This window comes from Ipomoea nil, unplaced genomic scaffold, assembly GCF_001879475.1.
Source record: "Ipomoea nil cultivar Tokyo-kokei standard unplaced genomic scaffold, Asagao_1.1 scaffold1734, whole genome shotgun sequence".
In the NCBI taxonomy this organism is placed as follows: domain Eukaryota; kingdom Viridiplantae; phylum Streptophyta; class Magnoliopsida; order Solanales; family Convolvulaceae; genus Ipomoea; species Ipomoea nil.
Genome location: NW_017618162.1, coordinates 340,696 through 363,667, shown reverse-complemented (window position 1 = coordinate 363,667; position 22,972 = coordinate 340,696). Strand labels below are relative to the sequence as shown.

At 33.8% G+C, this 22,972-nt stretch overlaps 6 non-coding genes across 6 annotated transcripts; all 6 read left to right on the top strand.

Annotated features, from left to right (window-relative positions):
* The first annotated feature begins 2,131 nt into the window (after window positions 1-2,131).
* On the top strand, window positions 2,132-2,203 carry TRNAG-UCC. The gene has a single exon. It is a non-coding gene; the product is annotated as a tRNA-Gly (tRNA).
* A 1,332-nt stretch (window positions 2,204-3,535) lies between these two features.
* TRNAE-UUC lies at window positions 3,536-3,607 on the top strand. Its single transcript has one exon. It is a non-coding gene; the product is annotated as a tRNA-Glu (tRNA).
* A 677-nt stretch (window positions 3,608-4,284) lies between these two features.
* Window positions 4,285-4,356, top strand: TRNAG-UCC. Its single transcript has one exon. It is a non-coding gene; the product is annotated as a tRNA-Gly (tRNA).
* Window positions 4,357-21,390: 17,034 nt separating this feature from the next.
* TRNAG-UCC lies at window positions 21,391-21,462 on the top strand. The gene has a single exon. It is a non-coding gene; the product is annotated as a tRNA-Gly (tRNA).
* Window positions 21,463-22,062: 600 nt separating this feature from the next.
* Window positions 22,063-22,134, top strand: TRNAG-UCC. The gene has a single exon. It is a non-coding gene; the product is annotated as a tRNA-Gly (tRNA).
* Window positions 22,135-22,797: 663 nt separating this feature from the next.
* Window positions 22,798-22,869, top strand: TRNAG-UCC. Its single transcript has one exon. It is a non-coding gene; the product is annotated as a tRNA-Gly (tRNA).
* Window positions 22,870-22,972: the final 103 nt, after the last annotated feature.

Sequence of the window (22,972 nt, the reverse complement as noted above, 5' to 3'; positions counted from 1 at the left end):
TAGGCCTCACTAGAATATAGAGATTCGAAAATTACATAATTCATATTCTCAATAACATTATGACATTCCCGGTTGAGAATGTAAATGTCATAGCGTTATACAAAGAAAGTACCATATAATGAAATTGTGTTTGTAGTCCAACGGTTAGGATAATTGCCTTCCAAGCAATAGATCTTGGTTCGAATCCCGGCAAACGCATTACCTTTGCATTCGTTAAGCCTCTCGAATTAAGCAAACCAAACATGCAGCCCCAGAGCTTAATTTCTAAGTTTGGCTTCTCGATTTAAGCAACCTTCTGGACTAAACTCTTTTATATTTTACCAGTTTGTAATTTTGATATCAATTTATTCACCTCTTAATATTTTTAAAATATCTACTAAAACAAGTTTGTTCAATCGGTTGTTGAAACTTGAAATGAAAGTTTCGTATTACTTGATTTTTGTAATTTTTATTATTTTTTTCTACGTTACCCTCTATTATATCACTTACTTTTTAATAAATATACATGGACCCCTTCATTGTATACTTTTGTAACAAAATATTCTGTTAATTATTTATTGTTTTTTAACTTACTCATTGAATTTCATAAGAAGGTCTTTGTATCGAACCTAAGGAAGACAAACAAGATGAAATATTGCATTGAATCCAAGAATTGTTTAAGGATATGCGCTTAGGCCTCACCTAGATATAGAGATTCGAAAATTATATAATTCATATTCTCAATAACATTATGACATTCCCGGTTGAGAATGTAAATGTCATAGCGTTATAAAAAGAAAGTACCATGTAATTAAATTGCGTTTGTAGTCCAACGGTTAGGATAATTGCCTTCCAAGCAATAGACCCACGTTCAACTCCCGGCAAACGCATTACCTTTGCATTCGTTAAGCCTCTCGAATTAAGCAAACCAAACATGCAGCCCAAGAGCTTAATTTCGTTAAGTTTGGCTTCTCGATTTAAGCAACCTTCTGGACTAAACTCTTTTATATTTTACCAGTTTGTAATTTTGATATCAATTTATTCACCTCTAAATATTTTTAAAATATCTACTAAAACAAGTTTGTTCAATCGGTTGTTGAAACTTGAAATGAAAGTTTCGTATTATTTTATTTTTGTAATTATTATTACTTTTTTCTACATTACCCTCTATTATATCACTTACTTTTTAATAAATATACATGGACCCCGTCAGTGTATACTTTTGTAAAAAATATTCTGTTAATTATTTATTGTTTTTAACTTACACATTAAATTTCATACGAAGGTCTTTGGTTCAAACCTAAGGAAGACAAAAAAGAAGAAATATTGCATTGAATCCAAGAATTGTTTAAGGATATGCGTTTAGGCCTCACCTAGAACTAGGGATTCGAAAAATTACATAATTCATATTCTCAATTACATTATGACATTCCCGGTTGAGAATGTAGATGTCATAGCGTTATACAAAGAAAGTACCATATAATGAAATTGTGTTTGTAGTCCAACGGTTCGGATAATTGCCTTCCAAGCAATAGACCTGGGTTCGACTCCCGGCAAACGCATTACCTTTGCATTCGTTATGTCTCTCGAATTAAGCAAACCAAATCATGCAGCCCTAGAGCTTAGTTTCGCTTCTCGATTTAAGCAACCTTGTGGACTAAACTCTTTTATATTTTACCAGTTTGTAATTTTGATATCAATTTATTCACCTCTTAATATTTTGAAAATATGTACTAAAACAAGTTTGTTCAATCGGTTGTTGAAACTTGAAATGAAAGTTTCGTATTATTTGATTTTTGTAATTTTTATTATTCTTTTCTACATTACCCCTATTATATCACTTACTTTTTAATAAATATACATGGACCCCTTCAGTGTATACTTTTGTAACAAAATATTCTGTTAATTATTTATTGTTTTAAACTTACTCATTGAATTTCACAAGAAGGTCTTTGGTTCGAACCTAAGGAAGACAAACAAGATGAAATATTGCATTGAATCCAAGAATTGTTTAAGGATATGCGCTTAGGCCTCGCCTAGATATAGAGATTCGAAAATTACATAATTCATATTCTCAATAACATTATGACATTCCCGGTTGAGAATGTAAATGTCATAGCGTTATAAAAAGAAAGTACCATATAATGAAATTGTGTTTGTAGTCCAACGGTTAGGATAATTGCCTTCCAAGCAATAGACCCGGGTTCAACTCCCGGCAAACGCATTACCTTTGCATTCGTTAAGCCTTTAGTATTAAGCAAGCCGTAGAGCGTAATTTCGTTAAGTTTTGCTTCTCGATTTAAGCAACCCTATGGACTAAACTCTTTTCAAATTTAATAATTTATAATATAAATTCCATTTTATATATATATTTTTTAAATAAAATTTATATTCACACTTCTACTAAACAAATTTTATATTTTACCAGTTTCTAATTTTGATATCAATTTATTCACCTCTTAATATTTTTTAAATATCTACTAAAACAAGTTGTTTTAATCGGTTGTTGAAACTTGAAATGAAAGCTTCGCATTATTTTTATTTTTTTTTTTTATACATTACCCTCTATTATATCACTTACTTTTTCATAAATACACATGGACCCCGTGAGTGTATACTTTTGTAAAAAATATTCTGTTAATTATTTATTGTTTTTAACTTACTCATTGAATTTCATAAGAAGGTCTTTGGTTTAAACCTATGGAAGACAAACACGAAGAAATATTGCACTAAATTCAAGAATTGTTTAAGGATATGCGTTTAGGCCTCACCTAGAAATAGGGATTCGAAAATTACATAATTCATGTTCTCAATTACATTATGACATTCTCGGTTGAGAATGTAGATGTCATAGCATTATACAAAGAAAGTACCATATAATGAAATTGCGTTTGTAGACCAACGGTTAGGATAATTGCCTTCCAAGTAATAGACCTTGGTTCGACTCCCGGCAAACGGATTACCTTTTCATTCGTTAAGCCTCTCGAATTAAGCAAACCAAACATGCAGCCCCAGAGCTTAATTTCTAAGTTTGGCTTCTCGATTTAGGCAACCTTCTGGACTAAACTCTTTTATATTTTACCAGTTTGTAATTTTGATATCAATTTATTCACCTCTTAATATTTTTAAAATATCTACTAAAACAAGTTTGTTCAATCGGTTGTTGAAACTTGAAATGAAAGTTTCGTATTACTTGATTTTTGTAATTTTTATTATTTTTTTCTACATTACCCTCTATTATATCACTTACTTTTTAATAAATATACATGGACCCCTTCATTGTATACTTTTGTAACAAAATATTCTGTTAATTATTTATTGTTTTTAACTTATTCATTGAATTTCATAAGAAGGTCTTTGTATCGAACCTAAGGAAGACAAACAAGATGAAATATTGCATTGAATCCAAGAATTGTTTAAGGATAGCGCTTAGGCCTCACCTAGATATAGAGATTCGAAAATTACATAATTCATATTCTCAATAACATTATGACATTCCCGGTTGAGAATGTAAATGTCATAGTGTTATAAAAAGAAAGTACCATATAATGAAATTGCGTTTGTAGTCCAACGGTTAGGATAATTGCCTTTCAAGCAATAGACCCGGGTTCAACTCCCGGCAAATGCATTACCTTTGCATTCGTTAAGCCTCTCGAATTAAGCAAGCCGTAGAGTGTAATTTCGTTAAGTTTTGCTTCTCGATTTAAGCAACCCTATGGACTAAACTCTTTTCAAATTTAATAATTTATTATATAAATTGCATTTTATATATATATATTTTTAAATAAAATTTATATTCACACTTCTATTAAACAAATTTTATATTTTACCCGTTTCTAATTTTGATATCAATTTATTCACCTCTTAATATTTTTAAAATATCTACTAAAACAAGTTGGTTCAATTGGTTGTTGAAACTTGAAATGAATGCTTCGTATTATTTTGATTTTTGTAATTTTTATTATTTTTTTATACATTACCCTCTATTATATCACTTACTTTTTCATAAATACACATGGACCCCGTGAGTGTATACTTTTGTAAAAAATATTCTGTTAATTATTTATTGTTTTTAACTTACTCATTAAATTTCATAAGAAGGTCTTTGGTTCAAACCTAAGGAAGACAAACAAGAAGAAATATTGCATTGAATCCAAGAATTGTTTTAGGATATGCGCTTAGGGCTCACCTAGATATAGAGATTCAAAAATTACATAATTCATATTCTAAATAACATTATGACATTCCCGGTTGAGAATGTAAATGTCATAGCGTTATACAAAGAAAGTACCATATAATAAAATTGCGTTTGTAGTCCAACGGTTAGGATAATTGCCTTCCAAGCAATAGACCCGGGTTCAACTCCCGGCAAACGCATTACCTTTGCATTCGTTAAGCCTCTAAAATTAAGCAAACCAATCATGCAGCCGTAGAGCATAATTTCGTTAAGTTTTGCTTCTCGATTTAAGCAACCCTATGGACTAAACTCTTTTCAATTTTAATAATTTATTATATAAATTCCATTTTATATATATTTTTTAAAATAAAATTTATATTCACACTTCTATTAAACAAACTTTTATATTTTACCAGTTTGTAATTTCGATATCAATTTATTCACCTCTTAATATTTTTTTAAATATCTACTAAAACAAGTTGTTTTAATCGGTTGTTGAAACTTGAAATGAAAGCTTCGCATTATTTTGATTTTTGTAATTTTTATTATTTTTTTATACATTACCCTCTATTATATCACTTACTTTTTCATAAATACACATGGACCCCGTGAGTGTATACTTTTGTAAAAAATATTCTGTTAATTATTTATTGTTTTTAACTTACTCATTGAATTTCATAAGAAGGTCTTTGGTTTAAACCTATGGAAGACAAACACGAAGAAATATTGCACTAAATTCAAGAATTGTTTAAGGATATGCGTTTAGGCCTCACCTAGAAGTAGGGATTCGAAAATTACATAATTCATGTTCTCAATAACATTATGACATTCCCGGTTGAGAATCTAGATGTCATAGCGTTATACAAAGAAAGTACCATATAATGAAATTGTGTTTGTAGTCCAACGGTTAGGATAATTGCCTTCCAAGCAATAGACCTAGGTTCGACTCTCGGCAAACCCATTACCTTTGCATTCGTTAAGTCTCTCGAATTAAGCAAACCAAACATGCAACCCCTAGAGCTTAATTTCGTTAAGTTTCGCTTCTCGATTTAATCAACCTTATGGACTAAACTCTTTTATATTTTACCAGTTTGTAATTTTGATATCAATTTATTCACATCTTAATATTTTTAAAATATCTACTAAAACAAGTTTGTTCAATCGGTTGTTGAAACTTGAAATGAAAGTTTCGTATTATTTGATTTTTGTAATTTTTATTATTTTTTCTACATTATGCTCTATTATATCACTTACTTTTTAATAAATATACATGGACCCCTTCAGTGTATACTTTTGTAACAAAATATTCTTTTAACTATTTATTGTTTTTAACTTACTCATTGAATTTCATAAGAAGGTCTTTGGTTCGAACCTAAGGAAGACAAACAAGATGAAATATTGCATTGAATCCAAGAATTGTTTAAGGATATGCGCTTAGGCCTCACCTAGATATAGTGATTCGAAAATTACATAATTCATATTCTCAATAACATTATGACATTCCCGGTTGAGAATGTAAATGTCATAGCGTTATAAAAAGAACGTACCATATAATGAAATTGCGTTTGTAGTCCAACGGTTAGGATAATTGCTTTCCAAGATATAGACTCGGGTTCAATCCCGGCAAACGCATTACCTTTGCATTCATTAAGCCTCTCGAATTAAGCAAGTCGTAGAGCGTAATTTCGTTAAGTTTTGCTTCTCGATTTAAGCAACCCTATGGACTAAACTCTTTTCAAATTTAATAATTTATTATATAAATTCCATTATATATATATTTTTTTAAATAAAATTTATATTCACACTTCTATTAAACAAATTTTATATTTTACCAGTTTGTAATTTTTATATGAATTTATTCACCTCTTAATATTTTTAAAATATCTACTAAAACAAGTTGGTTCAATCGGTTGTTGAAACTTGAAATGAAAGCTTCGTATTATTTTGATTTTTGTAATTTTTATTATTTTTTTTATACATTACCATCTATTATATCACTTACTTTTTCATAAATACACATGGACCCCGTCAGTGTATACTTTTGTAAAAAATATTCTTTTAATTATTTATTGTTTTTAACATACTCATTGAATTTCATAAGAAGGTCTTTGGTTCAAACCTAAGGAAGACAAACAAGATGAAATATTGCATTGAATCCAATAATTGTTTAAGGATATGCGTTTAGGCCTCACCTAGAAATAGGGATTCGAAAATTGCATAATTCATATTCTCAATAACATTATGACATTTCCGGTTGAGAATGTAGATGTCATAGCGTTATACAAAGAAAGTACGATATAATGAAATTGCGTTTGTAGTCCAACGGTTAGGATAATTGCCTTCCAAGTAATAGACTTGGGTTAGACTCTCGGCAAACGCATTACCTTTGCATTCGTTAAGCCTCTCGAATTAAGCAAACCAAACCAGCCCTAGAGCTTAATTTCGTTAAGTTTTGCTTCTCGATTTAAGCAACCTTATGGACTAAACTCTATTATATTTTACCAGTTTGTAATTTTGATATCAATTTATTCACCACTTAATATTTTTAAAATATCTACTAAAACAAGTTTGTTCAATCGGTTGTTGAAACTTGAAGTGAAAGTTTCGTATTATTTGATTTTTGTAATTTTTATTATTTTTTTCTACATTACCCTCTATTCTATCACTTACTTTTTAATAAATATACATGGACCCCTTCAGTGTATACTTTGTAACAAAATATTCTGTTAATTATTTATTGTTTTTAACTTACTCATTGAATTTCATAAGAAGGTCTTTGGTTCGAACCTAAGGAAGACAAACAAGATGAAATATTGCATTGAATCCAAGAATTGTTTAAGGATATGTGCTTAGGCCTCACCAAGATATAGAGATTCGAAAATTACATAATTCATATTCTCAATAACATTATGACATTCCCGGTTGAGAATGTAAATGTCATAACATTATAAAAGAAAGTACCATATAATGAAATTGCGTTTGTAGTCCAACGATTAGGATAATTCCCTTTTAAGCAATAGACCCGGGTTCAACTCCCGGCAAACGCATTACCTTTGCATTCGTTAAGCCTCTCGAATTAAGCAAGCCGTAGAGCGTAATTTCGTTAAGTTTTGCTTCTCGATTTAAGCAACCCTATGGACTAAACTCTTTTCAAATTTAATAATTTATTATATATATATTCCATTTTATATATATTTTTTTAAATAAAATTTATATTCACACTTCTATTAAACAAATTTTATATTTTACCAGTTTCTAATTTTGATATCAATTTATTCACCTCTTAATATTTATAAAATATCTACTAAAACAAATTGGTTCAATCGGTTGTTGAAACTTGAAATGAAAGCTTCGTATTATTTTGATTTTTGTAATTTTTATTATTTTTTTATACATTACCCTCTATTATATCACCTACTTTTTCATAAATACACATGGACCCCGTAAGTGTATACTTTTGGAAAAAATATTCTGTTAATTATTTATTGTTTTTAACGTACTCATTGAATTTCATAAGAAGGTGTTTGGTTCAAACCTAAGGAAGACAAACAAGAAGAAATATTGCATTGAATCCAAGAATTGTTTAAGGATATGCGTTTAGGCCTCACCTAGATATAGGGATAGAAAATTACATAATTCATATTCTTAATCACATTATGACATTCCCGGTTGAGAATGTAGATGTCATAGCATTATACAAAGAAAGTACCATATAATGAAATTGCGTTTGTAGACCAACGGTAAGGATAATTGCTTTCCAAGCAATAGACCTTGGTTCGACTCCCGGCAAACGCATTACCTTTGCATTCGTTAAGCCTCTCGAATTAAGCAACCCAAACATGCAGCCCCAGAGCTTAATTTCGTTATAAGTTTGGCTTCTCGATTTAAGCAACCTTCTGGACTAAACTCTTTTATATTTTACCAGTTTATAATTTTGATATCAATTTATTCACCAACCAATCGGTTGTTGAAACTTGAAATGAAAGCTTCGTATTATTTTGATTTTTGTAATTTTTATTATTTTTTTATACATTACCCTCTATTATATCACTTACTTTTTCATAAATACACATGGACCCCGTAAGTGTATACTTTTGTAAAAAATATTCTGTTAATTATTTATTGTTTTTAACTTACTCATTGAATTTCATAAGAAGGTCTTTGGTTCAAACCTAAGGATGACAAACAAGAAGAAATATTGCATTGAATCCAAGAATTGTTTAAGGATATGCGTTTAGGCCTCACCTAGAAATAGGGATTCGAAAATTACATAATTCATATTCTTAATCACATGATGACATTCCCGGTTGAGAATGTTGATATCATAGCATTATACAAAGAAAGTACCATATAATGAAATTGCGTTTGTAGACCAACGGTTAGGATAATTGCCTTCCAAGCAATAGACCTTGGTTCGACTACCGGCAAACGCATTACCTTTTCATTCGTTAAGCCTCTCAAATTAAGCAAACCAAACATGCAGCCCCAGAGCTTAATTTCGTTAAGTTTGGCTTCTCGATTTAAGCAACCTTCTGGACTAAACTCTTTTATATTTTACCAGTTTGTAATTTTGATATCAATTTATTCACCTCTTAATATTTTTAAAATATCTACTAAAACAAGTTGGTTCAATCGGTTGTTGAAAAATGAAATGAAAGCTTCGTATTATTTTGATTTTTGTAATTTTTATTATTTTTTTTATACATTACCCTCTATTATATCTCTTACTTTTTCATAAATACACATGGACCCCGTCAGTGTATACTTTTGTAAAAAATATTCTGTTAATTATTTATTGTTTTTAACTTACTCATTGAATTTGATAAGAAGGTCTTTGGTTCAAACCTAAGGAAGACAAACAAGATGAAATATTGCATTGAATCCAATAATTGTTTAAGGATATGCGTTTAGGCCTCACCTAGAAATAGGGATTCGAAAATTGCATAATTCATATTCTCAATAACATTATGACATTTCCGTTTGAGAATGTAGATGTCATAGCGTTATACAAAGAAAGTACGATATAATGAAATTGCGTTTGTAGTCCAACGGTTAGGATAATTGCCTTCCAAGTAATAGACTTGGGTTCGACTCTCGGCAAACGCATTACCTTTGCATTCGTTAAGCCTCTCGAATTAAGCAAACCAAACATGCAGCCCCAGAGCATAAGTTTGTCTTCTCGATTTAAGCAACCTTATGGACTAAACTCGTTTATATTTTACCAGTTTGTAATTTTGATATCAATTTATTCACCTCTTAATATTTTTAAAATATCTACTAAAACAAGTTTGTTCAATCGGTTGTTGAAACTTGAAATGAATGTTTCGTATTATTTGATTTTTGTAATTTTTATTATTTTTTTCTACATTACCCTCTATTATATCACTTACTTTTTAATAAATATACATGGACCCCTTCAGTGTATACTTTTGTAACAAAATATTCTGTTAATTATTTATTGTTTTTAACTTATTCATTGAATTTCATAAGAAGGTCTTTGTTAGGAATACATTGTAGAAGTTTTGATGAGCCAAATGTATTTTGTAGACCCCAATTTTATTTTATTTGAGTCAGTTCTGGTTCACCAAGTATAGTGCGCCACTGCCATGAAGCCTACATGGAGTCTACGAAAAACAATTTTGGTGTAAAGATGAATTGCTATCGTGAAGTAGCAATATCAAGAGATGATGTCATCATGATAGTAATATCAGGTTATACTATCATGAAAGAACAATTTTCATCATGATAGTTGAGAATTATCGGGTGATGACGTCACGACTATCGGGTAATGACATCACAATGTGATAAAGCTAGTGGAGAACACGTGGAGGAGATAAGTCAAAAGAATTTAAGTCTTGGATTGTATCAATTGGATTCCCAGCAGACATGGTCCATGATACAAGGTGGAACATGATAGCTAGCTCATGATATGAAATGGAACATGATATATATGGTCCATGATACAAGGTGGAACATGATATATAGTCCATGATACAAGGTGGAACATGATATACTATTGGCACATGACTTCATCAAAAGAAGCTATGACATCATGATAGAATTAGACAGAAACATTATTTTGAAGCTCTGTTTCTGCAGAAGAAGTCGAAGGAGAAGAAGAAGTTGATATACGAAGGAGATCTTTTTATTACTCAAGCAAGAATCAGCAGATAAATTATTTGATCAACTTGCCACATCAGATCAATAATTCAACAAAAATCATGCCAGAGAAATTCAAATTTGGAGGCTACCCATGCCAAGGAAAAAGCTTTGTCAGATTAAAGAGGAGCAACGGCAAATTTATTTAAATCTTCTGACAGACGGCGAAATGATTTTTGCAGACCAAGTTGGCAAAATTAATTGATCAACTACAATTCAAAATGGACGATCGAGATTGAAAGTTGATCAACGGGCAAATAGCTTTCATCTGCTATAAATTGCCCAAGCAGACTTGAAGACAAGCACGAATCTAACAGAGATTCAGAAAACACTTGAACAACAAAGAAAATTATCCAATCAATCATCAAGTGGTATATTGAGCTATATAAGATAGAATTCAAGTCTGAGAGAAGAAATCTTTGTATTTCATTGTAAATCTTCTACTAAGTGTAGAAAAGGGGTAGAGTAACTAGGGAGAGTGAAAAACCCAGTTGGAGTGTAGCTTTGTGCGTAGCACTCGGTTGTAACGGGCAGAGTAACAAGGGGAGCTTGTGAAAACCCGGTGAGAGCGTAGCTTTGTGCGTAGTTCTCGTGGTGTAGGAGTACAGCTTGGTGCGAAGTACTCGAGAAGGCGGAGTAACAAGAGGAGCTTGCGAAAAACCTTGGTGGAGTGTAGCTTTGTGCGAAGCACTCGGAGAAGTGTCGTTGGGCACTTATTCACTATTGTATCTGGGTGATTGAAGAATAGTGAATTTCCTCCTTGAAGTGAAAGGAGAAGAGTGGACTAGGAGGATTACACCACCTCTAAACCACTATAAATCTCTCTCTCTATTTACTTACTGCTCATATATATTTCGTGCATGCCTATATTATCTGTGAACTAACCCATTACGGTTTATTGCGTATCTTTATCTGTCTGGGTTTGATAGTTCCCTCGTTTGCATGCAAGTGAAATTTTATATACATCATCCTACATCTATACTAAGTGGCTCTAACGTGATGCATGTATAAAATCTCTATTTGAGCACGACACAATTTAAAGCATAACACTTTGCCGTTACAATTCCGCTGTGCACACTCTAAGTTGTTATACTTGTTTATGCTTGTTACTTAGAGTTGAAGTTACAAAGTGTTGTTTGCAGAAGAAGTTTGAAAAAGTTAGAGAAGTCTATTCACCCCCCTCTAGACTTCTCACCACCCTTTCGGGACCAACAAAGTGGTATCAGAGTGGTTGTCTATTTGAGTCATTTCTTGACTGCTAGACAAATCTCGAAAACTTCAAAATGAAGAGAGATATGGTTCTTGCTCAAAATTTGCTTTTCTCACTTGATAAATTTGATGATTGGAAAATACGTATGCAGGTGCACTTATCTGCTTTAAATGATGAAATGTGGGAAGTCATCACAAATGGTCCTATCCAAATTATGGAAGCTAATACCGCTACCCCACGAGATCCAAATGCTCCATGATATATTCCAAAGCCAAAAATGGAGTGGACAAAGGAAGACAGAGGACGAAATAACTTGGACAATATTGCCAAGGACATTTTGTTCAAAACGGTCGATGACACCATATTCCCAAAAATTCGAAAGTGCACCACGACAAAAGAAATATGGGACACGCTCATAAGCATCGTTGAAGGCGACGAACAAGAAAAAGACAACAAACTAACCATCGCCATGAAAAGGTTCGAAGATATCAAAATGCTACCGAACGAAAGCATCTCCGACATGGAAGCTCGATTGATCAAAATACTTGGAGAAATCACGGATCTGGGAAAGACCATTACCCAGAAGGAAATATCGCTCAAAGTGTTACGCGGACTACCTACAAATTGGGATATGAAGGTGACCACAATGCGCGATCATAGAGATCTAAGGACATTATCTACGGATAAACTCTTTAGTGATCTAAAGGCGTATGAGTTCGAGATGAAGACACGAGTTGAAGAAGAACGCGATGAACGAACATCCGCATTAATGGCCGATCAACCGTCTACATCAAGGTCAGTCGTAAATAGTGATTTTTTATCTGACGAACAATTTTCCTTATTTGTTAGGAAATTCAAGAAATTCATGCGAAAGAACAAAGGATCACCACAAGGAAATTCTTTTCGAGAGAATAGAAGATCAAGAAGGGAAACGGTCGAAGATAACACAAATGTGTGTTACAATTGTAGAAAGCCTGGACATTTTATGGCCGAATGTCCACATCCCAAGGTGAACAAAAATTCGAATACTTCTAACTCTTCACAGGTTGAGTACAAGTCAAAAGATAAGAAATTCAAAAAAGACAAACGGAAGGCACTAATAAGCGATCCATTAGAAGCAAGTGAATTCGAAGAATCATCTAGTGACGAGAGTGATTCATCACAAGAAGATACGGCGCTACTATGTCTAATGGGCAAAACATCCGAACATGAGGAATGCTATATGGCGCGTGAAACCGACGAAGAGGTATCTTCTAGTTCTTTTAGTTCCTTTAGTTCCGTTGACACCTCTTCCGAGACTCAAAAATCTTTTCAAAGTCTTATGGAAGATTGTCAAAAAGTCATGGCCACTCATACTCAAATCAAAGAGCGCAATAATACATTAATTCTTGAAAAGGAAAAAATGTCACAAAAATTGCAGAATGCTCTAAATGAAATGAGTAATTTGAAAGCCGAAAATGTTCGACTTCAAGAAGAGTGCAAAGCTAGAGAGGTTAGAGAACATAACCTTCGGGAAGTAATCGCATCATTTACGCATTCATCCAAGATAATGGATAAAATGGTAAACATGCAAAAACCCGCTGGAGATAAAGCCGGACTAGGCTACGATCCATCATGTTCTAAAACCCCTCAAAAGTTGACTAATTCTACTACTACTTTAATTAATAAAGTTCCAGTGGTAAAATTTGTGAAAAGTCAACATAGCACAATGAGACAAGGAGTTGGAAACAAAATTAATGCCCAGAAAATTGTTGCAAGGCCGAATCAACACAATGATATCATGGCAAGACAACAAAATTTTAAAAGGCAAAAATTTGTATCTCAAAGGAGAACCAATGAGTCTAGTGCAATAAAACCTCATAGGAATATGGGAAGAAATCCGAGAATTGGGGCTGGGAGATTATATCCCTCAGAAGAAGATTGGTCGCTTGAAATCAAACCATAGACCAAGTCCAGATTTGCTCTATTTCATAGAATCAAGCAACTATCAGCTTCCCAACCCGCACCGAATCATTATTCGAAAGTGCGTTACGATTATAAAGTTTTTAATGGTTACAAATCACCTACTCTTGGATCAGTGGGATCTAGGTGGATTTGGATGCCAAAAATTACTAACACAAAAGGACCCAAACAAGTATGGGTACCTAAAGCAAATTAATCTTTTTTGCAGGAAGTTTGGTATTTCGATAGCGGTTGCTCTCGACATATGACCGGCAATAAAGCTAGTCTAGTTGAGTTCAAAAGTATTGAAGGACCAAAAGTAGTTTTCGGTGGAAACGATCGATATGGAATGACAAAAGGAACCGGCGCAATTGTGAAAAGTGTTCTACAAATTGATGACGTATCTTATGTCGAAGGATTAAAATTTAACTTGTTTAGTACAAGTCAATTTTGCGACAAAGGATATCTCGTAGAATTCTACAAAGGCAAATGTCAAGTCAAAGACGAATCCACGAAAGAAGTCGTACTCGCCGGATTCACGTTGTGTTTGATGAAAATCACGACAAAAAGGGCAAAGATAGTAAAGGTAATCGTGATTTAATCATTTCTAATGATATGTTGGAAGATAATGTGTTGCAGGAAGTAGAAGAATCAAGTGATATGGGTATTCACCAAATTGAGGCAATATCCTATGTGACACCCGAAATATCACGCACACCTACAACCGAAATTGCACCCAGAATTCAAGAAGAAGGAACTCCAGTAGATGAACCCGGAGATGCACCTGTCAACAATTCACAACAAGTGGAATCACAACAAGTATTCCAACAAGAAGGAAATTCTGAGAATCCAACAAGTTTCCAACCAAATTGAAAATGGCTAAGAAGTCACACACATGACTTAGTCATTGGAAATCCAAGTGACGGAGTAAAGACGCGATCATCTACTAGGAATCAACAACAAGATGCAATGTTCTCATGCTTTCTATCACAACTGGAGCCAAAGGAAATTGACGAAGCATTAGCCGATCCAAGTTGGATAGATGCCATGCAAGAGGAATTAGATCAATTCAAGCGCAACGACATATGGAAACTTGTTCCAAGACCAACGCACCAAAATGTAATCGGCACCAAATGGGTCTTTAGGAACAAAGCAAACGAAGATGGCGTCATTGTTAGGAATAAAGCAAGATTAGTTGCGAAGGGGTATTCACAAGAAGAAGGCATTGATTTTGATGAGACTTTCGCCCCCGTCGCACGACTCGAAGCAATCCGGATATTCCTAGCATACGCAGCGCACAAGAATTTCATCGTATATCAAATGGACGTAAAGAGCGCATTTCTTAATGGCTTACTTGAAGAAGAAGTTTACGTCGAACAACCACCCGGTTTTGAGGTAAAAGACATTGGGTTGAAACAAGCTTCGCGAGCTTGGTACGACACCTTGTCAATGTTCTTAATTAGTTGTGGATTCACCAAAGGTCTAGTCGATAAAACCCTCTTTAGAATTCAAGAAAATAATCACATTTTATTAGTACAAATTTATGTTGATGATATTATCTTTGGAAGTACTGATAAATCTTTACGTGAGAAATTTTCCAAGCTCATGCAAAACAGGTTCGAGATGAGTATGATGGGAGAGTTAAATTACTTTTTGGGACTGCAAGTCAAGCAACTTGAAGAAGGAATTTTCATAAATCAAGCCAAGTATACAAGAGATCTTATCAAGAAGTTTGGCATAGATGGAAAATCCTCAGTCAAAATTCCCATGAGTACATCTCAAAAATTGGATAAAGATGATGAAGGAAAAGACGTCGACCAAACGATGTATCGAGGGATGATTGGATCGTTACTATACTTAACCGCAAGCAGACCAGACATATCCTACTCGGTTGGCGTATGCGCAAGATTCCAATCAAAGCCCAAAGAAAGTCATCTGATTGCAACCAAGAAGATAATTCGATATCTCATAGGAACAATCAATGTGGGATTATGGTATCCCAAAGAAGGAGATTTTACACTAACTGGTTATTCAGATGCAGATTTTGCAGGGTGTAAAATAGACCGAAAAAGTACCTCAGGGGCATGCCAGTTCTTAGGGGGAAGATTGGTCTCTTGGTTCAGCAAGAAACAAAACTCCATAGCTACGAGCACTGCCGAGGCCGAATATATTGCAGCTGGGAGTTGTTGTGCACAAATTTTGTGGATGAAACAACAATTGTTGGATTATGGGATTAAATGCGAAAATGTTAGTATTTTATGTGATAATACTAGCGCAATTGCAATAACCCAAAATCCTGTGCTCCACTCGCGAACCAAACACATCGACATCCGACATCACTTCATACGAGACCACGTCGAGAAGAAAGATTTGAAGATCGATCATGTTCCCACAGAAAATCAAATTGCCGACATTCTCACAAAACCGTTGTGTGAATCTCGTTTTGCAACTCAAAGGCACGAAATGGGAATGATCGAAATGAGCTAAGTATTTCGAAACTTTTAAATTCGAAAAATTTATGTACGTGATTTGCATGAAATTTGTTACCTATGTGTTCAACGTGATTTAATTTAATTAATGTGTTACAATTTATTTGTGTACATGTTAGTAATTTTATCTTACGAACTTTGGTACGTAGAAATTGGTTTTTTTTTTTTTAATTGCTAAAAGAGATATTAAAGTTAGGGGGAATGCATCATGATAGTGGTGAGATTATATGACTTAGGGGGAATGATCTGATGATAAGCTATGCTAAAAAGTTAATAACAGTTCATGCAAATTGAGTTGTCAGTCTGAATGGTCATCAGCTTTAATTTTAATTTTCACCTGCTTAAGTCAAATTGATGTGATTCTTTTTAAAATTAAATGTATCTAGCATCATTTTTGATCTTATCTGTTTAAATTGATTTTATTGGACGATCAATTTTAATTCTCAGATTTATCAGATGTCGAAATTAAATTGTTAGCATGAAAAGATTTATTGCTCTAACAATTTTGTGTCGAAGAAATTTTTGCTACATGAACATCTACAGGTGGCAGCAAATTAAAGCTTAATTTTTGGCGCTATGTACCCACAAATGGAGTATTAAAATCTGAGTTGGCAAATTTAAATCAGTGAAAGTTCGAGGTTGCCCTCAATTGTTCTACAATCTCTTTCTATCAACTAAAGGGCAAGATGGTAATTTCGCTAGGCATTTATTTTGCCTCCAAGAGAAAAAGAAGAAAGAAGATCATCTCCTTCTTCCTCCCTCTCTCACCGCCGGCGCATGCAAGAAGAAGAAGCAAAACATGAAAATCTCTCAATTCAATCAAACCCATCCCAAATTTCCCACAAAAATCCATTCTACACCCAAATACCCATTACCCACCCTCACCATTGTCCTTGAAACCTCTCACAACCAAAAACCCATTTCCTTCTACCCATTTTTTTTTCGGACTGCCGAAACCCATCTCAAAATTCCCTAATTTTTGTTCTATCAAGATGGAAGGAGCTCAAAACCCAATTGGAGCAGAAGGATCGAGGAAACTCACTCGGGTAATTCGAGGGATGATCATGGACCTTGAGGACTACATCAAGTTCATCCAAAACCAAGACTTGGGGGTAAAAATCTTAACCTCTCTTGAAAGTAGTGGGTTATTGAAATTTCGCTCTTTCAAGTATGATGGTTTCTATTTGAATGAAGTAGTAGAATTTTATAGACACGCATTTGTCGAACATGGTGTTATAAATTCTACTGTTGGAGGAGTTGTGTTAAAAATCGAGTTAGATGATGTGAGAACTCATTTTGGATTGGAGGAAAAATTGTTGAAAGTGGAAGATCACGGCTTTGATTTAAATTATTTTTGGAGTGAAATTAGACACGAAACCGCACAAGTCGAGACGTGTACTAATGACTTTAAGGTTATGTTGAAGCACGAATATGGAATCCTACTTGATATAGTGCATAAAACTATTGAGTGCAAATATTCTAGTAGGAATTATTTTACTAAGAAAAATTTGCCTTTGATGCATGCCATTGTGAATGTTGTTGCCGTAGATTGGGGACGGTTTATATATGGCCGAATAGTTGATCAAATTAGGCTAGCAAAACCATTGGTGAATGGATGGTTTCCTAATGACATTGGCTACGGTTTTGTTGTTGGGGAGTTGTTGAAGTTGAAAGGTGTTGCCCTATCCAAACCAAAACCCATACAAAACCAAAATTACCTTTTTCGAACCCCAATCCCGGTTGATCCTTCCCTAGCCAATATCCGAAAACGAAAACCGGCAAATGCATCAACCCATTCCTTAGCCAAAAAGCCTCCTTCTAACCGAGCTACTAGTCACGGGGAATCTAATACCCATGGGAGAAGTAATGATGATGCTTGTAGCCATCAATTTGTCACCATAGCCGCACCCATAACTCACACCCCAAACCCGAATGAAGAAGTGGTTTTACCAAGTAAAGTTGGGAGTGTAGATGACATTCCAACTTATGGGGCAAGTAGTGAGTTGATAAAGGAGTTTGACCGTGTGAGAGTTTGGAGAAATTGGAGGTTAAGTGATCATAATTCGGTTGCTACAACGATAGGACCGGATACTCTAGAATTGGAGAAGTTTGCTTTACAATGGATTGGAACAAGAAATCTTGCTACCGCGACTAGGCTTTCGGTGATTAATGAGTGCTTTATTAAGAAAGTTGCTATTAGTCGGGGCAAGGAAGTGGCTCAAGAAGTTCCCGAAAATGCCGTTGAGACAATAGATGGATTTGCTCGTGATGAGATTGCCCGAGCATTGGTCATTTCTAGAGAAGAAGTGCACGGCACACATGGGGAAGCATCACATTTGAAGGAGACCGAAGGAGGAAGCTTGCAAGAATTGGACCCATTTCCTTCGAATATTGGGGATGACAACCTTAGTTTTGATGCTATTTCACCCCACATGGCTACGGATGTGACGGATTCGGTGAATGAAAATTTGGAAGCAAATGTTGATGATGAAAGCCGAATGGAGGAACAAGAAAATGTGCTACAAATTGAAGTGTCACCTTTGCCACTAAGCCGTGCCGTACCGATTCCTATTGCCACTACCGAACCACTCATTCCTACAATTGACGAGCCCTTGTGTCTTGAGGATGCACCATACGTGGAACCACCGGAATCATCCATGCCAAGACAACCACGAAAGGAACCACACAAGGAGGTACATTCTTCATCCATTAATATTGATACTTTGAAAGAAAATATTATTGGGGATGTACGAAAAGAAATTCAAAAATTGAAAGGAGATGTCTTTCAAGAGTTTGAGAAAGTCCAAAATCAATTTGGTAATGTTGATACCAAATTAGATGACTTTCACAAGGAAGCTTATGAAAGGGCCGAATCCTTGTTACTTGGACAGGGATCAATCCAAGGTGATATGGCCACAATGTCCACCAAGCAAGAAGAACAAAATAGGGAAGTCTTGAAGATGTTCCTTGACTTAGGGAAAAAAGGAACAGAGAATGAATCGAGGCTACGATTAGTAGAGAATCAATTGAAGGCTCTACTACATCAAGTTGGCGTGAACAATGATCTTTTAATTGGAGTCCAAAAGAGCCAAGACAAAGCTTCGGCGAGTTTCCAACATTATGTGGATGCTGCCGAAAAGGGGGAAAGAGCTAGAGGAGCTCCAAGTCATTTGGTGAACCATTTGATTGGACCGTCGTCACAACGGCCACTAGTTGAGCTTGTTAGACCTCCAGGAGCACCGAGAGGAGTCACACCCACACCGAGAGCTCAAGGCCGAGGAAAAAGGAGAATAATGGATTATTTGATGACCCCTCAAAGCATGGATTTTCCTAGCCAACAAGGATGCCAAAGATCAACACCCTCAAGATCAATTTATGAAGAAAACAAGTTGAAGCTTATACGAGAGTTGGAGACATTCTTTGGGCACACAAGCAACGAAATGGTGGATGGAAGATCTTTTGAAGAATGCGTTGCTTGGTACCAAGCCGGAGTGTTACGGGGTGACAATGTTCAAGAAGCTTATGGAAATTATGTTACCGAGCAAGTCACCGCACCATATCAACTCGAAGGAAAGAAACGAGACTTCAAGGAATTAAGGGCACACGTGAATGCCTTAATTGGCAAGAGGTAAAATTTTGAAGCCTCAATTTTTGGTGTACATAATAGCTAGCTTGTTCGAATTATGCTTTTTGGAACATTATATAAATTGCAAGCATATGGTTTATTTCTTTACTTTGTCTAGTATGTTAATTGCTTTAAAGTCTCAAGATTTTAAATTGGACTTAGTAATTGCATGTGAGGCGTATAATTGAGAAAATAAAATTGAAAGGGGGAAGAAAAATTAAAAGATAAAATTCAATACGCAACCCCGCGTTATAGTCTCAATATACGTTTAGGACCGTCCAAAATTAAAATCTCTAGGTCTTAAACGTGTTAAACCCGTCAAACGGCTAGTCGCAATAAAATTGGACAAAAAGATTATTTTTCAAAAATTTGACATAGCCAAATGACATGGGTATAAGTTTCGGCATCATCAAAAAGGGGGAAATTGTTAGGAATATATTGTAGAAGGATATATATCAAAAAGGGGGAACGGTTAGGATAATTGCCTTCCAAGCAATAGACCCGGGTTCAACTCTCGGCAAACGCATTACCTTTCCATTCGTTAAGCCTCTCGAATTAATCAAACCAAACATGCAGCCCTAGAGCATAATTTCGTTAAGTTTTGCTTCTCGATTTAAGCAACCCTATGGACTAAACTCTTTTCAAATTTAATAATTTATTATATAAATTCCATTTTATATATATTTTTTTGAATAAAATTTATATTCACACTTCTATTAAACAAACTTTTATATTTTACCAGTTTGTAATTTTGATATCAATTTATTCACCTCTTAATATTTTTAAAATATCTACTAAAACAAGTTGGTTCAATCGGTTGTTGAAACTTGAAATGAAAGCTTCGTATTATTTTGATTTTTGTAATTTTTATTATTTTTTTATACATTACCCTCTATTATATCACTTACTTTTTCATAAATACACATGGACCCCGTTAGTGTATACTTTTGTAAAAAATATTCTGTTAATTATTTATTGTTTTTAACTTACTCATTGAATTTCATAAGAAGGTCTTTGGTTCAAACCTAAGGAAGACAAACAAGAAGAAATATTGCATTGAATCCAAGAATTGTTTAAGGATATGCGTTTAGGCCTCACCTAGAAATAGGGATTCGAAAATTACATAATTCATATTCTCAATAACATTATGACATTTCCGGTTGAGAATGTAGATGTCATAGCGTACAAAGAAAGTATGATATAATGAAATTGCGTTTGTATTCCAACGGTTAGGATAATTGCCTTCCAAGCAATAGACCTAGGTTCGACTCCCGGCAAACGCATTACCTTTGCATTCGTTAAGCAAAGCATGGACTAAACTCCTTTATATTTTACCAGTTTGTAATTTTGATATCAGTTTATTCACCTCTTAATATTTTTAAAATATCTACTAAAACAAGTTTGTTCAATCGGTTGTTGAAACTTGAAATGAAAGTTTCGTGTCATTTGATTTTTTAAATTTTTATGATTTTTTTCTACATTACCCTCTATTATATCACTTACTTTTTAATAAATATACATGGACCCCTTCAGTGTATACTTTTGTAACAAAATATTCTGTTAATTATTTATTGTTTTTAACTTATTCATTGAATTTCATAAGAAGGTCTTTGGTTCGAACCTAAGGAAGACAAACAAGATGAAATATTGCATTGAATCCAAGAATTGTTTAAGGATATGCGCTTAGGCCTCACCTAGAAATAGAGATTCGAAAATTACAAAATTCATATTCTCATTAACATTATGACATTCCCGGTTTAGAATGTAGATGTCATAACGTTATAAAAAGAAAGTACCATATAATGAAATTGCGTTTGTAGTCCAACGGTTAGGATAATTGCCTTCCAAGAAATAGACCCGGGTTCGACTCCCGGCAAACGCATTACCTTTGCATTCGTTAAGCCTCTCGAATTAAGCAAACCAAACATGCAGCCCTAGAGCTTAATTTTGTTAAGTTTGGCTTCTCGATTTAAGCAACCTTATGGACTAAACTCTTTTATATTTTACCAGTTTGTAATTTTGATATCAATTTATTCACCTCATAAAATTTTTAAAATATCTACTAAAACAAGTTTGTTCAAACGGTTGTTGAAACTTGAAGTGAAAGTTTCGTATTATTTGATTTTTGTAATTTTTATTATTTTTTTCTACATTACCCTCTATTCTATCACTTACTTTTTAATAAATATACATGGACCCCGTCAGTGTATACTTTTGTAACAAAATATTCTATTAATTTTTTATAGTTTTTAACTTACTCATTGATTTCCATAAGAAGGTCTTTGGTTCGAACCGAAGGAAGACACACATGAAGAAATATTGCATTGAATCCAAGAATTGTTTAAGGATATGCGCTTAGGCCTCACTTAGAAATAGAGATTCGAAAATTACATAATTCATATTCTCATTAACATTATGACATTCCCGGTTGAGAATGTAGATGTCATAGCATTATACAAAGAAAGTACCATATAATGAAATTGCATTTGTAGTCCAACGGTTAGGATAATTGTCTTCCAAGCAATTGACCCGGGTTCGACTCCCCGCAAATGCATTACCTTTGCATTCATTAAGATGCGGCCCTAGAGCTTTATGTCGTTAGGTTTGGCTTCTCGATTTAAGCAACCCTATGGACTAAACTCTTTTCAAATTTAATAATTTATTATATAAATTCCATTTTATATTTATTTTTTAAAATTAAATTAATATTCACACTTCTATTAAACAAACTTTTATATTTTACCAGTTAGAAATTTTCATATCAATTTATTCACCTCTTAATAATTTTAAAATATCTACTAAAACAAGTTGGTTCAATCGGTTGTTGAAACTTGAAATGAAGGCTTCGTATTATTTTGATTTTTGTCATTTTTATTATTTTTTAAACATTACCCTCTATTATATCACTTACTTTTTCATAAATACACATGGACCCCGTCAGTGTATACTTTTGTAAAAAATATTCTGCTAATTATTTAATGTTTTTAACTTACTCATTGAATTTCAAAAGAAGATCTTTGGTTCAAACCTAAGGAAGACAAACAAGATGAAATATTGCATTGAATCCAAGAATTGTTTAAGGATATGCGCTTAGGCCTCACCTAGAAATAGAGATTCGAAAATTACATAATTCATATTCTCATTAACATTATGACATTCCCGGTTGAGAATGTAGATATCATAGCGTTATAAAAAGAAAGTACCATATAATTAAATTGCGTTTGTAGTCCAACGGTTAGGATAATTGCCTTCCAAGCAATAGACCCGGGTTCGACTCCCGGTAAATGCATTATGTTGGTCCCGATAGATTGTATGATGAGTCTAGAGGGGGGGGGGGGGGGTGAATAGACTCTTGTTTTTCTTTAAATTCTTTAACAGAAAAACCTTGACAA